General features: G+C 41.3%; 2 long non-coding RNA genes across 2 annotated transcripts in view; one reads left to right on the forward strand and one right to left on the reverse strand.

Moving 5' to 3' along the window:
- LOC141771638 (uncharacterized) overlaps window positions 1-22,819 on the forward strand; it is a 229,010-nt gene that overhangs the window by 89,544 nt on the left and 116,647 nt on the right. The gene's annotated exons all lie outside the window — the stretch shown is intronic.
- Window positions 1-22,819, reverse strand: part of LOC141771637 (uncharacterized) — a 35,963-nt gene that overhangs the window by 12,645 nt on the left and 499 nt on the right. The window contains exon 2 of the long non-coding RNA XR_012594740.1: window positions 18,861-18,983. This is a non-coding gene — a long non-coding RNA (uncharacterized LOC141771637). The remainder of the gene's footprint in view (window positions 1-18,860; window positions 18,984-22,819) is intronic.

A 22,819-nucleotide genomic window follows, 5' to 3' on the forward strand; every position in this document is an offset into this window, starting at 1 on the left:
TAAGATAAGATAGAACTTTATTAATCCCGAAGGAAATTCTTGTGCCAGAGACTGCTCAAAAATACAACAAAATTACAACAAGTTCAAGTGTATAAAATAAAAAAGTACTATTTCTAGCACCAGTGCCTAATAGAATGACAATTAAGTAAGATACATTTAGTAAAATGAGTAAATAAGATAAGATAAGTAAAATAAAAAAGGTAAAGTAAGCTAACAAACAGAAAAATAAGTAATATTGCACATGTTGGACATTAATATTGCACACAATGAACAGTGATATTGCACATGAGAATGTAAAAAGTAGTATTGCACATGATATTGATATTATATTTGTGCTGGACCAATTTCAGAAATTGTTGTCACCATTAGTCATCATGGGAAAATAGGGTCCAGGTTGAAACATAGAAAGTTACCCTTTAAATTTTGATACTATACAAGTATTTTAGACTATAGTGTGCATCCAATACAGTTTGGGGAAAGCCCTTTCCTGTTTCAACATAACTCAAAGCAAAAAGCCAGATCCATAATGAAATTATATTTCCAGTTGGTGTGGCAGAACTTCACTGGCCTGCACAGAGCTGTGACCTCAATGTCAGCCAACACCTTTGGGATGAATTGTGAGCCCAACATCAGTGACCCACATCAATAATGCTTTTGTGGCTGAATGGGAGCCAATCCCTGCAGCCAGGCTCCACGATCTAGTGGGAATCCTTCTCAGAAAAGTAGAAAAGCAGCATATTAATGACCATGATTTTGGAATGAGATGCTCAACAATCACATAAGGGTATAATTGGGTGCTGTCCATACACTTTTGGTCAAGTTTTCCTTGGTACTTTTACTTTTGAAGAAACATTTTTTGATGTAGGATGTGTGGGAAAGATGTGCGTCGAAGGTGGCAGATGTTGGAGTGCAACCTGAGACCAGCTCTGATTTTCTCCCCAGCGACAGAAGACATGGGTCACAGTGACAAAAACGGGTGACCCGCAGCAGCTGGGGGAACATGGTATGTGTGTGTGTTGTTTCATATATGTGCATATGTTATGTATGTTGCATACATGTGTGACATATGATAGTGGTGCACAGGGCAGATGCCTGAAGCAGAGATAGCCAGTTGTCAGGGGGTTCCCACGCTCAATCTGTGGGGATGATGGACCTGAGTTTAAGAATCAGGTCAACAAATTTGAGTCTCACAAAATGGATCATCAATGCTCCAATCACACGTCAGGAATCTGAACAAACTGATGGGAGTGAAAATACTTTAAACATCTTGCATAACTGACAGTACTCTAGGTGGTCTCCGAGCACAACCACAACAATGCTCATTCAGCTCGCTGCTCGACAACAAACAGCAACAAATGAAATAACACTCGTGCATCTGTCTCTCCCTGTATCCCTGTTTGCGTGGGCGCCCGTCAACACGTGCCTGTGTTTGTGTGTTTTTCACGAAATGCAGAGCCTGTGTGTCCCGTAAGAGGAGGTCACGTTGCAAACGGGAAGGTGCTGACGAAATCTTTATTTTCCAAACAGTGCACTGACACAGCAAACAAATTGCCTAGTGAGATTATTTGTTTTGAGGGGGATAACGGGGAGACGGCGGGACGGAGAAATACGAGACTTGCTTCTATTGATATTCAGTGAACCCATATTTTGAACAGAGATGCTGTTTTGGCTCCTATCAGGCACGTGTCAGTGTTTATGCCAAACATCAGACTGAAGGATATGTGGAGCATAGAGAAATATTATAGTGCTATTATTTAATAAACCCCAAATATAGTAACACATTTGAGTTCTTATCACTCGATATGAAAACTTCAATGACTTGTTATGACTTCACCCAGTTGGCTCTGTGACATTTAGACTTCAGATAGATAAGAGCCAAAAACATGAAAAATATGTGCTCAGTAATATGTATGCCCTATATAGCCTTAAATCTGATATTTGGCATGAAGATTGATATGTGGTTTAAAGCCCTGAGCTGTGGGATAAACCCTTGAGATTGGGCTTAAAGGGGCTCTGCTCTCAGCAGTGTGACATGCCCCTTATTCGGCCTCAATGGCCCAGCAGGGGTGTGTAATCTCTCTCCTCACCCATACTCTCCTCCTCTGGGAGTCGGGGGGACAAGTGTGAAAGGGTGATGGTTGTCCATCATGTGTAAGTCTACGTCAAGACTTTTTTAGTCTGAACCAGGATCAGCGACCGACACGATGTCAGACCTCTGAAATAATCCTCACAGTCTCTTCAGCGAGAATCCATCCCCCCTTTTTTTGGAGTGTTGTTCTAATTGTGTTATAACGTCACATGACTTTGGGATTATAAAATAGTGATTTGGTCACCTCACACCCCCATAGATCACCCCCAGTGTCACTCTAGCTCTAGGTTTGGCCTGTTTGCACATACACACTAGGGGTGGGAAAAGAAATCAATTCACCTATGTGCCTACATGTATGGTAGAAGGAAGTTACCGCTTTTATTGTTGTAGTCTGAGTAAGGCGACGTCCGCGTGGATACGACCTGCAAACCTCACATTTTAAATCCAAAGTGGTAAACACTACACACACAGTAAAGTATGGAAACACTTTGGGTTTCACACATTGCCAGGAAAAGCAGAGCCAGACATCACGGCTAAAACTGCATGCTAACTTTGTAATGGACAGGAAACGTTATCATATTGTGGTAACCAAGCCAGCCGTCACTCGCATCTCCGTGGTCAAATGGGCCAACGCTACACCTGGAGAGCACCCATATACTGGAATTTATGTTAAATGCATTCAAACGGCCCCGACGGAGCTGATCATGGATTTACATCTGGTTTTCAAAATGAGTAGTTAACAAAGGGAACTGTATATATACAAAATACATATAAATAAAGAAATAAGATTGGTTGGATTATATTCACCAAAAGTATAAAACATTACATGTCCCTTTTAAATTAAAAAGAAAATACTTCTAATTTGTATTGTCTTTATTCTTTGATTTTTGGGTTGCTGGAAAAATGACTGATATATTTGACTTCAGGACATCTGACTTCATACATGCTGAAAATCAAACAGTTTTACTTTGATTTTGATATTTTGATATAAGTAAAAGTCCCTAGAAGTGTATGGTTCACCTTTAAATTAACAAAAATCGCAATAGATCATAATATCTAATTGCAATACTTGTAGAATCGCAATATATAAAAATCACAATACATATCGAATCAGCACCAAAGTATCGTGATAGCATAGAATCGGGAGATATGTGCATTGTCCCAGCCATAATACACACACCCAGTACAGTATAATTTGTAAGGTCAAAGATAGTTGGGTGCATTAACCAGGTCAGGTTGAATTGTGTCACCACACCTGAATGTCCTCTGTGGCTGCTCAGGTGTGTGTCAGTGGGCTTGAATAAACAAATAATATACAGGCATTCCAGTGCTGTTTTTATTTCATGCTCCCATGATCACACTGACACACATCGCCTCTCTGGTCTTATCTATACTGCTGGAAGGGGCTCCCTCTGCTCCATAGTAGAACAAAGTCCACTAGTTTCACCCTTCATGGAGAGAGAGAGAGAGAGAGAGAGAGAGAGAGAGAGAGAGTGTTTGACTTCCAGTAAAGTGGTCTGACAGCTTTTCGTAGCAGCAGCCATAGTAAGCAGGTGTCCTTTGTTAGGCCTAATCCTCACAAACCTCTTTCAAACCCCGGCCTGATATTTACTGTTCTCCCTCTCACTGAGAGACTCTGACGTCAATGCTGCAGAGATACTGAAGGGGCTGAAGTGTGTATTTCACAGCAATTCATCCCGGGGACAGTTTTTACAGCCTGTAACTGCTTCGCTAACAGAAGATTTATGATAATGTCTCTCCCCCACTCCTGTCCTTCTTCTTCTCAACTCTCTCCAGCCGACTTTCCACACTTTGTTTTCCTTAACTCTACCTCACCTCCCACCTCTTTATCTGTTCCTCCCTCTCATCTGCTTCCCTCCCCCCCCTTCCTCTATCTCCTTTCTTCAAACGCCCCTTTTTTTTTTACCCCCGAGCTCGGGTTGTCTTGCCTGGAGTTGCACCATTGTGTCCATCATTTACTCTTTCTACATCCCCTAGTTATGTCATACCCTGTGTCTGCGGCCCCGGGGCTCCTGTCAATCAACAGGCAATAAAACGGCACTCATCCGACCCGGCCCACTTTCCATCAGCCCACATATAAACACACACAAAACTTCACTATGCTTTTTTACCTGACCTCTTTTCTATATTTTATTTGTAGTAAGTTACTGTGGCTGCATGTCTATTTCCAGGTGCAGAGATGAGACAGCATTTGCATTTGCCAGCATGTCTTAAATAGGCCGCCGGCTTTATATAACACAGCGGCCTCATCCAGCAGCTTGTCGGGTCTGTTTATCTTACTATATTTATGTTACTGGGTGTTTCTAGTGTCTGAGTCACTCCCCAGTCAGTGGGGTCCGAAGCAGCTGCGAGTACCGTTATTGGATAAATGTCTGAGCAAAGTCTGTTTACAGACTATCAAACACTGAGAACATTTTAAATGATGTGCAAATGCGTACAGTAAGAGCAGCACGTCTGCTTTCATCTGCAAAAGTTTGTGGGTTGCGTGCATCTGTCAAGTCTATTGTTCAGTGGAGTGTGTGTGTGTGGATGAATGGTACATAATGTGGGGCTTGGGGTGGGTTATATAACAGGAGGGGTGATGGAAGAACAGAGTAATGCATTAGGGCAGACATACAGTACACAGTCTTTCCGTGCTGTGACATGTCGGGATGAGAGAATGCCACCTCCTGTTTATCTGCGTCTTCGTTCCACAACTCATCAATAAGGCTCTTTGACGGAGACACAGATACGCTGTGTGCCATTCGTCGACCTGCCGCTCACTCCCACCAGCTGACCCCTGAAGCCCTGAATGCTCTCTGTCTGCGTCCCACCTCCATCAAACAAAACAAAACCTCCATTCAAAAACAGAAACGTACCGAGTATAATATTGTTATAAATAGCATCCCACCCATGTTTCTTAAATAACATGTAGGAGTGTCCTGTTTTCCTTTGGTTTCTGTTCCACAAACTATTACATGCTCACTACAGTCAGCTGCGAGCTCAGGCTGTTATTGTTTTAGATAAGAGGTTTGGTAAAACCAGTAGGGCTGGGACGATACACCTATCTCCCGATTTGATACTATCACGATACTTGGGTGCCGATACGATATGTATTGCGATTCTACATGTATTGTGATTCAATATTACAATTTATTGCGATTTTTGTTAACTTTTTTAACACTAGACCATGAGAAGAAGTTGAATCATACACTTCTAGGGACTTTTATTTTTTTAAATATCTAAATTGATACAAAAAATGTTTGATTTTCAGCATGTATGTTGTCTGAGATGTCCTGAAGTCAAATATATCAGTCATTGTCATGCATTATTTATTACATATCACTCACAATTGAACGGATATAACGTCACGTTACTCAGACTACAACAGTAAAAGCAGCAACTTCCTTCTAGACTCAAATGAAGCAAATATATAAATTCTGGCATGAAAAAATCTATTTCAAAATTGTAAAAAAAAGGTAAAATCCTCATGAACACACGCTCATTTACGCACAGGCAGCATCCATCCTGTTTACACGAGTCATTTACACAGTTATCCGAAGTCAGGAGTGTTTTCTGAATCTAACATGGCACACTCCTACGACCCCACGGTATGAAAAAAATAAAGAAAAAGTTTAAGAAAAGAATATGAAAATGTTCTTGCATGAGGCCCATTGTTATTCACACAGACCCAGGTGGAACAGCAGACAGGCACCCTGATGACAACACTGTTTAAACAGATGTCAGGTGTCAGTTGGACTCAGGTTTTCCGTGGCTAACAGAGCGCCAGCTCAACTATAACTCACTCAGCGTCAACATAATACTAATGACAACAATCAGGTTACTATGGCATTTGATACACTACAATGTAAAAAGGGATTTTATGCATCACTTTGACTGCACAGCGGAGTTACAACATATCAAGTGTCAGGCCATGTTAGCATGCACTCAGGCATGTTTTTTGAATAGTGTGTTTGTATTGCAGCCTTAAATCTGTCTGGATTTTGCGGCCTGACTGATTTCCACAGTGCGTGTGTGTTTGTGTAGTTAGATGAGCTGATTTGAGCGTGGAGATTGGCCTTTCAGTCTAGAGTGACTCTATGTATAGGCCCACTGAGACATCTGCAGCAGCTGGCCAACGCAGTCACCGGGCAAACATTCATTTTAGGCTACAGATGGCTACACAGAATGGCAGGACGGCCAAATGAGAGAGAAGGAATAAACAGAATAAGTGTGTTCTTCTCAGTGAATGACAGGGGAGGTATGAGGAGGGATAACCTACTGTTAAGGCAAACAGGGAAATGAGTATGAGGACGTAATGAGATAGAGAATGAGCTGCAAACTACATAATTCGTTATAATTAAGCAAACAAAAAGATTGTCCACAATGACAGGAGGTCTGTTAACCTTTCTGTTACAGTGCGATAAATAATGGATATATTTAAATTAAAGAGAGCTGAAGCAGTGCTGTGGACAGACATGACACTGCTGAAGCCATCCTCAAAATTACATTTATATACTAATCTGAGCAGCATCTTGAGAGAAAGGTAATGCCATCTGAATTAGGTTTTTTTCCGGTGGTAACAGTAAATTTAAAACTACAGGAAACACTTGTTAAGCAACTACTTTTTCAGAAATACGACAGAAGTGCCACTGCATTTGTTTACAGCACAGCCAAACAAATGCATGTTGTTTTAATAAAAAGTCAGCCAATAATTGTAACTGCAATCTGATTTCATGCTGCACACAATGTCAGTAGTTTTCCACCCAGTAGCAGAACAAAGCGCACATTGACAACATACGTTTTCCTAAAATGTATGCTCTTTCAATACAATATCAGCTTGTAGCAACTAAAGCATAATTAAGTTGTTTTATGGTTATGTTTAAGCACTCCAAACACTTGGTTAAGGTAAGGGGGGAATGGTGGCTTTAAATCAGGGCTCCAGACTAACTTTTTACATTGGTTGCACTGGCGCGCCTAACTTTTTCATTTAGGTGCACCAGCACATCATTTAGGGGCACCCAAAAATTTTCATGGTGCCTTTTGGCACCGCAATAATAAATTTAAAGTCTTTTTGTCAGTTCCCATAGGCCTACACTAGGGATGTCATGATACCAGAAAAATAGTAGTTGATACCAATACTAGTGAAATTCCACGATTCTCGATACCAATTTGATAGCACTGTAAAAATCAAAAGTAAAACAATAAATCAGTTCAACATAAATTCCTTTATTACCGTTTGCATACTGTTTTCTGTTTATAATTTCCTCTTCATTATTTATTTTATATTGCTGTGAAAACATTTTTCCTTCAAACAACTGGATTTATTCAAGTTTCTCGCCAAAAACTACATTTTACAAGATTACATTTGAACACATCACGATAACTTTAGAATTTACCATCGCTATTACAAAATACTTATTCTTACTGAATGAAATGCCTCATGACGTAAATCAATGGCAGCTCCCATTAACTAGCTCTTCTAGTTTTCTTCTAGTGTTTTATTTTAACACAGATTTGTTGTTCACTATGTGGCGTTATCAGGGAAAAATAGGGTGGGTCTCCTGGACGCGTCAATAGTGAGTTTAGGTGTAAAGGGCTACGCGGCATTTTTTTTGACGAAAAAAAAAATCAATAGTTCTCATAATTTTTAATTACCGGTATGTTTTGTGGTTGTGAAGTCGCTGGAGGAGAAGTACAGGGCGCGATTTCACACATACACACACAGAGACAGACCTGCTAAATGTCAGGTGCACCAGTGCGACCAATGAAAATGTTTAGTAGCACTTTTTGGTTGCATATGCGACTAAAATCGATGCACTCTGGAGCCCTGCTTTAAATATTCAAAAAGTCAACAGTGGTTTGAAGCATGAGACATGCCGTGTTTACTTAATTAACACTGAACCAAAACCAGGCTTTCCCCCAACCACCTTCCTATGATTTGTGCAGTACAAAAACTTTCTTCACTGTAAAAAATATGAACCAACACTGAACATAATCCTGGCAGCACATTTTCCCTCAAAACATCATTGGCAAAAAAAACAAGAAAAGCATTTCCAGGAGACATGGTGGGTTGTAGTATTCAAGATGTAATCTGATAAACCTCTCACATAAACATACAATTTCAATGTCTGTACAGTATAAAGTCATCAGACATCACTTCAAATTTACCACAACTATGCCCAAGGTTGAAAATAATGGTAGGTTGGAGCAGACAGAATGACTTAAACTCAGAGAAAGCCAGAACAAGAAGGAGAGAGAGAAAGAAAAAGAGAGACTGAAAATTGAAAAGATGGATGGATTTTTTGATCTAGAAGAATGTAGTGAATGATTTATGATTACAGAGCAGTTGTTCATGCTGGGTTGAAAAAGGCAGAGTTGTGTAAGAGCTGGGGCGCTAACTGGCCTGAGGGACATTTCCCTGCTCTTCTCAAGCGAGTGACAGACATCCACTGTGTTTGACAGCAGAGAAAAACACTGTAAAAGTGCACCATGCGCACACTGCTCCTGTTTGAGCTGCTATGGTGGAGAAGGAATGTGAATTTGGAGGGTTTTATTCCCTGGAGTACAGGAAAATGTACAAGTTCGAGGTCCCAGCAGCACGGTGTGTGTCAACAGTCATCAGTCAGACTGGACGTAGATACAGATTCTGTGTCGGTGTACCAGATTTACGTCAGACGGATCACCACTAACTCCTACAAGTGTCCCAGTCTTTCTTGGGCACACAGATAACATGAACACACACATTATGCTCATTCACATATATCCACACACACACAGAGGCATGCGCTGGCTGACAGAGAGAGTGGTTGTTCCTCCAAGTCCTCCCTCGGCCGGCAGCTCCGAGACGCCATGGGTCTATATTTCAAAGGCCAAGGTCAGAGCGGCCTGCATTCACCAGGAAGTTACACAGTAATGAGACCAATTAGGAGGCTGCCGCAAAGAGGTATTCAATCTCTCTCTTTCTCTGTCTCCCCCTCAATGTCTCTCAGGAATAAAGCCTCACTTTGTCCTCGGAAATGATCCACATTTTTTTTTTTTTTAAAAACAATAAATACAGCTTCTCCTTGAATTTGGATGTTGGCTCCAGCCGTCACATGACTCTTTTTTCCCACAGCCGGGCAAAACGGCACCACTTTCGTTTCAACCTCTCATTTTCACTCACATCTCACTCCCTCACTGTCTTTCTCAAACTCTCTGTATCTAATTCTTTCCTTCCTTCTCCCTCCCTTCTTGTCTCAATGTGGTTCACTCCCATCAGCCCAGTGTCCCATATGAGAGATCACACACACACAGACACACAGAGGCCAGCATGTATCCATTAACAACCATCTGTGCTGTTCAACCTTGACCGAGGCAATGAACCTCTGCATACTCACTTCATCAACCAGTGGGGACAAAAGTAAAATACTAGTAGTAAAGTCATACACTTTTCGATTAAGTAAAAATACTTATGAGTATCATAAGAAAATGACCCCAGTCACTATTATGTATTGCAATATTTGTTTATTATTACTGGTGCATTAACATTTAAATGGGCATGTTTTCCACAGGTCCAGTTTAAACACCACGAAAAGTACCATTCAGCATGTAATTAGATGTAATTAGTTGTGTGATGTCTTCTGTGGCTCTGGAGACAGGGAAGATCTAATGAAAGATGCTACCGTGTTGCACTGTGGGAAGTGGAAGTTCGAGCTTGGACCATACTATCTCAGACTCTGCTGCTTTGACCACTTTTCTCATTCTGTCTCTTGTGACCACATTATTAAAGTACAATGCTAAATTGCTAGACTACTCGTTTAAGCAGCATTTTAATGTTGTAGCTCATCAAAGTGAAGCTAATTGTTACTGTTTTAGGGTGTTTTCACAAACCACCATTTAGTCCGTTTTAATCAAACTCCGGTGCGGTTCCTTTAGGGAAGTTGTGAACGCAGTAATTGAACTCTGGTGCGGACCAAAACAACCAGTCCGAGACCGCTTGTGAAAGATGGTCTCTTTCCAAGTGAACCAAAACGCAGCTGCCTTTGTAGGCATTTGATTAGATGGACACAGGTAAATGACAGGTAAACATGAGAGGGAGAGGACGGAGCTGGACTTCTGCAGAACATAGTCTGATGTTTGCTCGACATCTGGGCCGAAGAGAACATACAGAATATGCTAAATAAAGGCCACAAAAATAATGATGTTTATGCAATTGGAGATAAAACGGAGCAGAAGGGATTTGTGTGCACAGTAGATCAGTGCTGAGTCAAAATGAAAACAGCAATATATCAAAGTCTGTGATTCCCTACATAAAAGATGAAAAAGATACATGTGCTCCTTCGTACATGCCCCTCAGCTAATTGTTTTTTATTATTTGTTCTGCTTTAATGTGTGCACTGTGAACCAGACTAAATAGAAAATGAACCGAAAGTATCAATTTCACTCCGATTCAGACTAGTCAAATGGACTATGGCTTGTGAATCGCCCTAATATATTCTGTGGCTTACGTTTAATTTACTGTATAGTTATACTTTGCAGTGACAGCAGGTAGAAAAACACAGTGGAGAGAAATTTTCAACTTGAACAATGTGCTTTATTTGCAGCAACCGGGTGATCATAAACACAATAAACTATCAATGCATTTACATCAAGGAGAAGGTCACAGTTGTTGAATTGTAAAACATTAGATGAAATGTGGAAACAGTAGAAATGCTGTAGAACATAAGGTTAAATACCCAGACCTGAAAAGTATCTACTGATGCTTTAAGGGCAAGTTCAAGCAGGAACTCAACTGTCAGCCTACTTCCATCGTCACAGAGGTTCCACCTCTCAACTATTATCTAATGATTTCACTGGATTCTTATCATCCAATTATCATCTTATCCAAAAAATATTTAAACTACTTTACCTACAGTATTTTGTCTCTCTGCAGTCCATGCCACTTCACAGCTTTGCCCACCCCATTGCCTTCACCACTGTCAAGGCCCCCATCCATGCACCTCTAAGGCTCTGACCTTATAATCTAATCGAAGGGATCAATGTCAAAGTCTTTATCAAATAAAGCTGTCAAATAATGTAATGAAGTAAAAAGTCAAATACTTCCCCCCGAAATGTAGTGAAGCAGAAGTTAGCAAAGCACTTAAGAGCAGCACTTGAGTAAATGTACTTAGTTTCTTTACACCACTGTCCTCAACTCATCTGGAGGTTCAGCTGCCCAAAAATATAAAATATCTATGAATGTAAGCTGCACACAAACCAGAGAACACAATCAACTTTGAGGAAGTTTCACAATGAGAAATGTTGCACCAAACTAAACCACTGAACTGGTACTTTTTTGTATTTACCAGAACCACACGTCATATTATTAAACTGTAGGTATTTAGACTCAGTGAAATCCTGTAGCAGGTCTTTGTTCTCATTCTTGTGGTGGTGAAAGCAGCTTTGCTGCTGACACACACCAGACGTCATGACCCCGTTCCCAACGTGTCCAAACCCTCTCCCTGTTCTTAACAACTCAGCTTTTCCTGATGTTTTGTTGGCTGACGCTCTGCAGACCAACAAAAGAAAAGAATTAACGGTCCAAACTGAAAAGGGATCGGACAAAAACACCTCAGTCAAAAGCATCAAAGCCGTTTTCTGAATTGAATAGCAAAGCTTGGATGGTGGTTTGTCTACCTTTTCAGTGGTGCACTCCGAGGTAAGCCTTAGCTAAATACAGAGATAAAAGCAGATGGATGATGTGGCTTCATGTTGCCCAGTGGCCTCACAAAGAGACTTTGCTCTTATAAACTTTACTGGAAGTGACTGGATATATTCATAATGTCAAGTGGTGGATCGGGAAGGGCGAAGAATGCGTCGAAGAGGACACTGAAAAGAATGGAAAACAATAATATATGAGGGTGAGTTAATGTTTTAACACACAAAGAGTTTGTTAGGAAAAACGAAGCACCTGGAGAAATGTTACTGGCAAACTCACTTTAGTGAATAAACAAGTCAATACTAAACATCGAAACAATAAATCACACTTCCGGTAACCATTTTTCCACCTTCCAGTGTTTTAGATGTCTGGATGCATTTCTCCCAATGCAGCCATTCATTTCCATTCATTTCAGTAGGTTATGAAAGTCTACTTGCAGTCACTTGAAACCTGCTTGAGATCAGTAATCCATCACAGTTAACATCATGTCTGTCTGTTGTCAGAGATATGTTATCATTGCCTGGTAGTACAGTGCAGAGATTTCACATCAATCAATTTCAACTCTTAACTATGTAACAATAACATAGCTTTTACCAGAATAAAATATTCTTTGTGATAGGTAACCTAACTTAACATAATTTGCAAGTAACATATGGAAAATAATGGTAACCAGGAAAATTGAAGAAACATGTTCAGAAGTCTTAAACACTACAAAATAACCTGTCAAATGATCAGCCGTGATTTAAAGTATACATAATTGATAGTAAATAAACTACAACATGCTATTTTAACACTTATCTTAACCTCTTGCATGTTGTTGTCTTCTCAGATCAGGTTGGTCCAGACACTCAGTCTGGACAGTGTCTGGGGTCAAGGCCCTCCTACAGAGCTCCTCTCATAGGTCACATCCTGTCCGAAGGAGGAGAAAGAGGGGGCTCCTCTTACCGTGGGAGGTGGGAGGCTGGAGGTCAGAGGTCAGGGCCGCTTTCTCAGGTTTCAAAGGTAGCTGGGGGCCGAGGTCGCGGGGTCACGGTGGGCAGTTCGACTTTAGTTAGGGCCGCTGTGTTTTTGTGGATCGCAGTAATGGCTTCCGCAATTAAACACTAAAAATGGAAGCGTTTATATCCTCTGGTGAAAGAAGGGGGGGGACGGTGACGTTCGTCAGGTTGTTTCGGCCAATGTCTCTGTCTCTGGGTGCTCGTTACCTGATGTGCAGCAGAGCACACGCTGCAACAGAGATTTTAGTGTGTGTTGTTGTCGTTACTGTGGGATTACTGAGCAATCAATCATTGAGGGCAGCTCTGCTTTTGACTTTAGTGGACAAACACAGCCCCAATGTGAGCTCACTGTCGGGGATGAAAGACTACTCGGTCTGGCAGATTCAGGAGTGTGTGCGTTAGTGGTTTTGGTGGTGGTGATGGAGGATGGACTGGTAAATACCTTGTGGTTTATAGACAAATCCAGTGACCGCTTTGTGTGTTCCGCCCATCTAATGCCGCTGCCATTACTGCAGTGGCAAGTTGTAGTGACTCTTCTGTTTGCTAACAGTACTAACTGGGGACTTTCAGCCGAAAGCATCTATGGTTGCTCATAGTAACTTAATGGTTGGCATAGAAACCGAACACAGATGAGTATGTATTTAATATTGATTAAAGTAAAATTGAAGGCTTTTACATGGACACCTGCATGTTCTGTTCATGTTTTCAACAGCTGCTGTAACTACGAGCAACCACGACGCATTCGGCTGAGAGTTAACACACTGTTCTGTTTGTGATGCCGACCGAATTATGTTTACTTCGTCATTAGGTTGCCCTAGTTAGATCAACTAACAATATATTTCACAATAACACCAGTTAGTTGATTGAGTTAATTTATTCTGTGGGACCACCGCAGCCCCTAGACAGTGCCTCAGCCCACTAATGCCATAAGCAACGGTAGCTAAGCAGTGTTAACTTAGTTGACGTTACTTGTTTCACCATGTTAGGCAGCTGACAACTGCACAGGTTCTTCCTGACCTTATAGATATTGTTGTCAAAAGTAACAATACATAGAAAGTAAAGGTAAAAGTAGAAAATAGTACACCTCTTAGAACTTGCATGTATTGTAAAGACACGCCAACGCCGTAATGGCAACTCCGGTTTACTTCCGGTTCTTCCCAAGATTTGTGTATAGAGGAGCGAGGCTAGGAAGTATAGGAACAACAGAGAGCGACTAAGGTATACCAGTATTATTTTACAAATGAATGGGGAAAAAATACAAATACCATTAGTGAGCAGACCCCGAAACTTGGAGTCGGAGAGTGAATGTAAAAGATATAAAAGAAAGGGACTGGGAGGAGAAGGTAAAGGTCATTCTGCTGGCCAAGGCCTGAAGAATAAGTAATTGTTTTTGGTATTCGTTCAGGAAAGCGAATGCAGATATTCACAAGTGGGATAAAGGGCAACTCTAGAAAGAGAGCGGAGTGGGGGGTGGAAACGGGAGTGAGTGTGGGTGTGGAAGAAACAAAAGAAGACAAGGGAAAGACTGCCAAGAGTGAGGATGATAAAGAGGGTGAGAGAGAGTGCAGAGGAGCACAAATCAAAGAACTCGCAACAAAAAGTACGAAAGAAAAAGCAGTGAAGTAGTAAAAATACGTCAGAAGTACAAGTTGAACCCTGTTGTTTTCCAGCGAGCTGGAAAATTGCTCCACTGCACAGTGACGGGGAACTGGAGCGCTTCTGCAGGTGTTATCTCGGTTACCGATAAAGAGCTTTATGCACAGTGTGGCGTGAGGCGGGGAGCTGAGCGTCATGGGGAGAGAGAGGGACACACTTACATAACTGGCCCCGTAACTGCCAACAGCTGGCTTGGTCTGGGGTTGCGGCACTAAAGCCTCTGCAGGTCCAGATCCAGATTTCATGTGTCCATCAGTAAGTACATTAGAGCAGAGAGGAGAACAGAGAGTGCCTGGCCACGAGAGGTTCTGTTTCCCGTCAAGATGCATCTCTTCAGTCTGAGTAGAACAGCATATGTGTTGATCGAGTGCCAACAGCTGAGAAAGAGGTCACGCAGTCACTTTAATACACCGATCCACTTATTCATTTCAAACAGTTTGAAATGAATGATGAGGCAATGCAACACTTCCCAGCATCAGGCGCTGACAGTTTATTAAATCGTATCAACATGAGGTAAACTGTGTATCTTCAATGTGTCATTGCAAGATGACGAAATGAGGATGTGAGGAAAACTGGAAAAATGATTCCATTAAACCTGCAGTATTTAATAATAAGTTATAATTAAATAACTTTCAACTACAAACATTTCCAAAATGTCTTTCAAATTAATTCATAGTTGTGTTCCAGAAACACATTGCTGTTTTCTGACGTGAAGTTTCTGATCGTTTGCCTTCTAAAAGTGTTACAACTCTGCATAAATCAAAGTGCGTCTTGATCTGACACCTCTATGGATAAGGTTTGTTTAAGTTTAGGCACAATGGCTTGTTTAGGGTTAAAATTACTACTTAGTTTAGGGGGCACATCCATGTTTGCAGCTCTGTAAGGCTTCGTCAGGCACGTTGCTAACATGCTCACAATGACACATGCTGATGTTGAGCAATCATCTTGTTCACCATCTTAGTTTAGCATGTTAGCATGGTAACATTTACTAATCAGCACGTAACACACAGTACGGCTGATTAGAATGTCATTCATTTTATAGGTATTTGGTCATAAACCAAAGTACTGGATACATTTTGACCAGATGGTTGCGGTAGATGATGAAACTTCAGAGGATAACCATTGTTATTATTATAATTCATCCTGAGGGGGACATGAATGTCTGTACCAAACTGTCATGACAACCCATCTAACAGTGGGATCAACCGACTAAAAAACACTATGACCAACAGAACGGAGCCTTGCAGCCAGCATGACTAAACGTATCTACATGGTTAAGATAAGGGAACAATCAAGGCCGTGGTTAAAAGAACACTAACAATACTGACTGGTCTCCCACGTCAAATACAGACGTTTTTGTTGACCCATCCATCAACCTGACTTCCTCCCTCTGCGGACAATGTGGCTCCATAATGTCAAACTATTTCCTCCTTTGCTCCAGATGGACAAGAGTGAGATACATACAGCCACAAAATGACTTTAACCCCTTTCACACAGAGATTCCACAATACTGCCGTACTGAGCAAAAGGGGCGTGATGTTTAACACAACAGCGTTGGCGTCTAGCATGTGTAGTCCTGCCAAACAGACATCAGCTCGGCTCTGTGACTACCTCCAACTCTGTCCCCCCTTTCTGTCTCCGTACTTTTCATACAGAACAGCGAGGCAGAATAACGGCGCAACATTCTCGCCTTGAGCAGGCTGCATGAAAGTGGCTACTGTCACTTGAACACATTTGCTGAAACGACTGATGCCGTCCTTTTTTTCCCAGTCTCAACATTTCTCTTTAGAATTGATGACCACAAGCTCAGTCAATATTGCATGTGTGGAACAAAATTATCTATGTTTACTTACTCGCAACAAGGAACACTTTGGTCCATCGGTACTGTCGGGCTGGTCAGGCCACTAATGAGTCACAGGGGCGGGTCAATAATCAGCTTCCACCTCTGACATTATCAGTGACCACTAAACCCGTGGACCGATTTCATTGGCATTTGTTTACTCTGGGAATAGAACTGCACTTTTGTTGATAATGTAAATTCTGCACAGATGTTTGGAAACACTTAGTCAGGATGTGTGATCAATATTAAAACCAGTGCGTCACCCATATGTTATCTGAGGTGTCTTTGTCCTGTGTAAATCAGTCAAACTGAAGGCTATTGGATTTGCAGTCCAAACAGTGGTAAACCACGGGACGACATCAAGGCCAGGGAAAACAGGGTATAAATGTGTGTGTGTGTGTGTGTGTGTGTGTGTGTATATGGATACAACACACACACAGTATCCTTATCTGTCCCATATGAGGGATCAAAGCACCACAGGCTGTCAGCTATCAAACAGAGAATGAGGGAACGCCAACAAAATAAACTGATAAAGAGAGAGCAAGTGATAGAGGCAACAAGAAGAAAGGGGAAGCACATTAAGAAGAGATACGAACACAAGCAAAGGAGAGAGAGAGAGAGAGAGAGAGAGAGAGAGAGAGAGAGAGACAAGGAAGAAAATATTCACATATGTCCCAGAGTAAATGAGGTCACTACACCCATTTCAACACAGAACAATGTATGTCTCTGGAGGCCAATCAGATAACATCAGCCAAGTGGGACGCAGCTGTGAGCCAATCGCAATCTCTCCAAGTGACATCAGACGTACAGTTGGATTCAAACCAGGGAATATGATCTACTGAGGGAAGAAAAGCTTAAAAAGAGTGGTTCCTCTTGGAAATCCAAACCTTATTGCATTAGACCCTAAAGCCTCGACTCCCGGTTTCCAGTTTCATCAGCAACATCACTTTCCAGAGTCACTTTTCATGCCCCAGATACAATTTGGCACTAAATATCGAAACTAGTGCAGGCAACTTGAGACGCTCAACAAACAGCAGATGCTCTCCCTATCAAGGAGCACGCAGCATCTGGTTAGTATCTGAACATCAGAGAATACATTACGCAATAAAATGTTTACAGCTGAATCTTTCGAGACAACATGTGAGATTCTGACTCGAGTCAATTATTAACTAAAATCTTCAATGGAGAGGAGTTTCTATTGTGTGGCAGAGCTGCTGATAAGGAGCAGATATGGAGCTGCTCCTGTCATCCCAGCACAGGTTAACTATCGTTTCAGCTGTGTGCTCAACCATAAACAGAGTGGCATTACACAATATTCTCCTGTGTTTACCTCTTCAAAAATCAATATATCGTAGCGGCCACACGTGACAAGCACACGTGCGTTTGTACATGAAGCAACAAACGGTATGAACTTCTGGGAATTGCAAGTTTGTTTAATGCTCAACATTCACAACTGGATTAATCGGTAGGACTATGACAACAGAAAACTGGAATGTCTGAGTAAAAGCACAAATCCATGCAATTGTTTTGAATGCAAACTACCGTGTGCTAAAACTTTTGCCAGTCAAATCTAAAGTTGTAAGAAAGAAGGGGACTGAAGCTTACTTCTGTGTTAATTATCCATTTTCAAAAGTCCAGTACAAAATATGTATGAGCCAGGACAGAGGATGTCTTTTGACTACAGGTAGTACACTGGAGGCTATGTGGTAACTTGGATTACCCTCCATTTTGTTCAGAAGCTCTTCTGCTTAACTTCAAATAAAATCACAAATTTTATTTTTAAAAATGTAATTTTATCTGCGCATAAACAAGGATTACAAAGAAAAAAATATATAAAAAGGCTTTTCATGTGGCCTTTCCGATGTTACAAATCAAACAAGACTAGGACGCAGGGCTGTGTCCGAAATCACATAGTATGGACTACATACCCAATATGTGTGTTATCATTCAACATACATTTGTGTGAATAAACAGTAGCATTTATCTTTTCGGACGCGTGGTAACCCATGCCAACCTCATGTGACCAAAATGACAATTTGTGAGAATCAAAGTCTGAACTCATTTAAAAAATATATTACGCCTGGAAAAGTTAAATCTTATACTTACACTTAAACTGAAGTTATTGACGTTACAGAGCTGTCCGTCAACATTGTCATCACTACCGCATTGCATTGTGGGATATTTATGCCGCCGTAGTGTCCAGCGTTTGCATACTGTAATATTTCACCCGGATATAGTATGCAATTCGCACATTATTGGTTTCATACTAAAGTTTCGGACATACTAAAAAAAATCTCCTAGTCTGCAGCCACGCTAGCTATGAGGCTGTATGCATACTGGTGCTTTGAGCAAAATGCACAAGCACAAGCACAAGCATTTCAATAAAAGATGTATGAAAATAAAGAAATGGCCCTTTAAAATAAATGAGTCTTTAGTTTTGTCGATAGTCTGTGACTTCTGTGTGTTTTGTGATCTCTGTCAATATCTGTTTTGTCAATCCACTGTTTGCAGTTCTTCAATGTCTGTGACTGTTCCTGTTCCTGGTGATAGAGTGCACTCTTTGTGGATGTGTGTACAGTAGCAGCGTCTGGCACCAACCTGCCATCAGGATGGATATTCGATGACTCACGTCTGCATTCCAGTTAGATTCAGGCTGGGAGGCTCGTCATCGACAGGAACGGATCTTCCAAAGTGGTCCTCACTCTGTCCACAAGACCTGACCTGTTTTTTGCAAACAGGACTTAAGATTTAATTTTGCCTATTTTTTGCACAACAATTATACTAAAGCATAACACAACATAACAATTAGCATCACATACAGCATAACACTCACTGCTAACATGTTCAGACCTTGTGTTACACTCTAGTTTATCAATATAGGCTACATCATTGTACCCTATAGTAGCAATTAAACAACAACATAGCCATTATGATAATAAAGACAATGAAGACAATTTTTATGAAAAAAAGAAAGAAGAACTTTGTCACTTTGACAAATGGCTGAACTGCTTTACAAAGAATTCTCATCCTACCAAACTATTTAACATACAAGGACTACCGACGGTGGTCCCTCGCTCGCTCGACCCAGTCGGTCGCTATACTCGACCCAGTTGGTCTTTAAACTCGACCCATTCGGTTGCTATACTCGACCCATTCGGTTGCTATACTCGACCTATGTTGGTCTTTAAACTCGACCCAGTTGGTTTTTAAACTCGACCCAATCAGTTGCTATACTCGACCCATTCGGTTGCTATACTCGACCTATGTTGGTCTTTAAACTCGACCCAGTTGGTTTTTAAACTCGACCCAATCAGTTGCTATACTCGACCTATGTTGGTCTTTAAACTCAACCCATTCGGTTGCTATACTCGACCTATGTTGGTCTTTAAACTCGACCCAGTTGGTCGCTATACTCGACCCAGTTGGTCTTTAAACTCGACCCAATCAGTTGCTATACTCGACCCATTCGGTTGCTATACTCGACCTATGTTGGTCTTTAAACTCGACCCAGTTGGTCGCTATACTCGACCCAGTCGGTCTTTAAACTCGACCCATTCGGTTGCTATTCTCGACCCATTCGGTTGCTATACTCGACCCATTCGGTTGCTATACTCGACCTATATTGGTCTTTAAACTTGACCCAGTCGGTTGCTAGACTCAACCTATGTTGGTCTTTAAACTCGACCCAGTTGGTCGCTATACTCGACCCAGTAGGTCTTTAAACTCGACCCAATCAGTTGCTATACTCGACCCATTCGGTTGCTATACTTGACCTATGTTGGTCTTTAAACTCGACCCAGTTGGTCGCTATACTCGACCCAGTTGGTCTTTAAACTCGACCCAATCAGTTGCTATACTCGACCCATTCGGTTGCTATACTCGACCTATGTTGGTCTTTAAACTCGACCCAGTCGGTTGCTATACTCGACCCAGTCGGTCTTTAAACTCGACCCAATCGGTTGCTATACTCGACCCATTCGGTTGCTATACTCGACCCATTCGGTTGCTATACTCGACCTATATTGGTCTTTAAACTTGACCCAGTCGGTTGCTAGACTCAACCTATGTTGGTCTTTAAACTCGACCCAGTTGGTCGCTATACTCGACCCAGTAGGTCTTTAAACTCGACCCAATCAGTTGCTATACTCGACCCATTCGGTTGCTATACTCGACCTATGTTGGTCTTTAAACTCGACCCAGTTGGTCGCTATACTCGACCCAGTTGGTCTTTAAACTCGACCCAATCAGTTGCTATACTCGACCCATTCGGTTGCTATACTCGACCTATGTTGGTCTTTAAACTCGACCCAATCGGTTGCTATACTCGACCCATTCGGTTGCTATACTCGACCCATTCGGTTGCTATACTCGACCCATTTGGTTGCTATACTCGACCCAGTCGGTCTTTAAACTCGACCCAATCGGTTGCTATACTCGACCCATTCGGTTGCTATACTCGACCCATTTGGTTGCTATACTCGACCTATATTGGTCTTTAAACTTGACCCAGTCGGTTGCTAGACTCGACCCATTCGGTTGCTATACTCGACCTATATTGGTCTTTAAACTTGACCCAGTCGGTTGCTAGACTCAACCTATGTTGGTCTTTAAACTCGACCCAGTTGGTCGCTATACTCGACCCAGTAGGTCTTTAAACTCGACCCAATCAGTTGCTATACTCGACCCATTCGGTTGCTATACTCGACCTATGTTGGTCTTTAAACTCGACCCAGTTGGTCGCTATACTCGACCCAGTTGGTCTTTAAACTCGACCCAATCAGTTGCTATACTCGACCCATTCGGTTGCTATACTCGACCTATGTTGGTCTTTAAACTCGACCCAATCGGTTGCTATACTCGACCCATTCGGTTGCTATACTCGATCCATTCGGTTGCTATACTCGACCCATTTGGTTGCTATACTCGACCCAGTCGGTCTTTAAACTCGACCCAATCGGTTGCTATACTCGACCCATTCGGTTGCTATACTCGACCTATATTGGTCTTTAAACTTGACCCAGTCGGTTGCTAGACTCAACCTATGTTGGTCTTTAAACTCGACCCAGTCGGTTGCTATACTGGACCGATGTAATTTAATTTGTATTGTAAAAAAAAAAAAAAAAGTTCTTGTGTTTTTATTTTGATGGCAAAATGGCTAAAGAGGAAATGATTCTGTGGGTACAGTAAGTGTTGCTGACGGAGATCTATTTAGAAAAACTAAATCGCTGATATGTAAAACATTGTTATTGTGTGGGACATATGCTTGAATAAAAAAAGCACCTGTCAAAAGTCAATGTTTAACCAGCAAGGTATCACAGTTTATAGTCACTTTTATATGAATGAACCTGAGGCTACAGTTGAAGCACCTTTACATACACTACATGTGCAAGTGCAAAGATACAAAAACATGCAGGTCCAAACAGTTTGCCTGAAGAAAAGACACATGTTCCACAGACCACAGGACAGATGTTCTGGAGGCAGAGATGGGCCTCTTTATAGCAAAACACTGAGCTGTTCAAAGACGCCCTGCTGACCCTGGGACAGAGCGACTCAATTAGCTTCCCATAATGAGACCGCACTGTGGGGGGTGTTTATATAAGCTTATTAAAACATAATCCTGCTTGCAACGTCGTACTGTAGAATGCCAGACAGGCCACTCCTGCAACCACAGTGTTCGCTAACAGCAGGTTGGTGGCTTTAGTCCTCAGAAGAAATGAAAAGAGAGCTTAAACAAAAATATCTTTATTCATAAATCAACTCCTTTCTTGGGGATAAAACCAAACTTCATTTCTCTCTCCAGTAATCTCTGTTCACTTAACGGATCATTTCTATGTCTATATTCACCTTATATCTAATGATTGTTTGCCCTCTATTTTTGCTGTGCCTTTTACTGTGCATCTAGTAATACAGCATCTCTGTAATTCCCAAAACTGGTGCAGTACAATGCAGGTGGTGAAAAGGTTATGTCCTATATAAGTGAAGAGATTCTCTTTAGTTTGTATGACATTGTGGCCTCTGTCTTCTAAACAGCAGAAACTTGGTTTCACATCATACTCTCTCCTCTGTATAGGCTATTGTTTGATACAAAGATCAGGGATGCACCACTCCCACTTTTTCAGTCCTCATACCGATAGCGATACCTGGGCTTTGGTACAGATTACCAATCAGATACCTGTTTTAATAATAATGAATTATTATGCTGTACTGTGTTGAAGTGACTGGGATCATCCTTTAATGTGTAAGGCAACAACAGGCTTGACTTAAACATTGCTTTCCTAACTTTGCAAAACATTATGTAACAAATAAATACATAAATATACATTATTATTATTTTAATAATTATTATTTATTATTAAAATAATGAATTGCGCACCAGCAACTTTGTCAAATATCTTCAAAATGACTAAGAATTACAATTCAAGTGTTAAGCTTTTAAATGCATTAACAAATTGGTCAAAACTTAAACAGGAATTAAAATGACAGTATATAATGTATATAGTATATAAACATAGAATTGAATTGAATAGATTGGCCCCATTGTAACCGATATCCGATCC

This window comes from Sebastes fasciatus, chromosome 7, assembly GCF_043250625.1.
Source record: "Sebastes fasciatus isolate fSebFas1 chromosome 7, fSebFas1.pri, whole genome shotgun sequence".
In the NCBI taxonomy this organism is placed as follows: Eukaryota; Metazoa; Chordata; class Actinopteri; order Perciformes; family Sebastidae; genus Sebastes; species Sebastes fasciatus.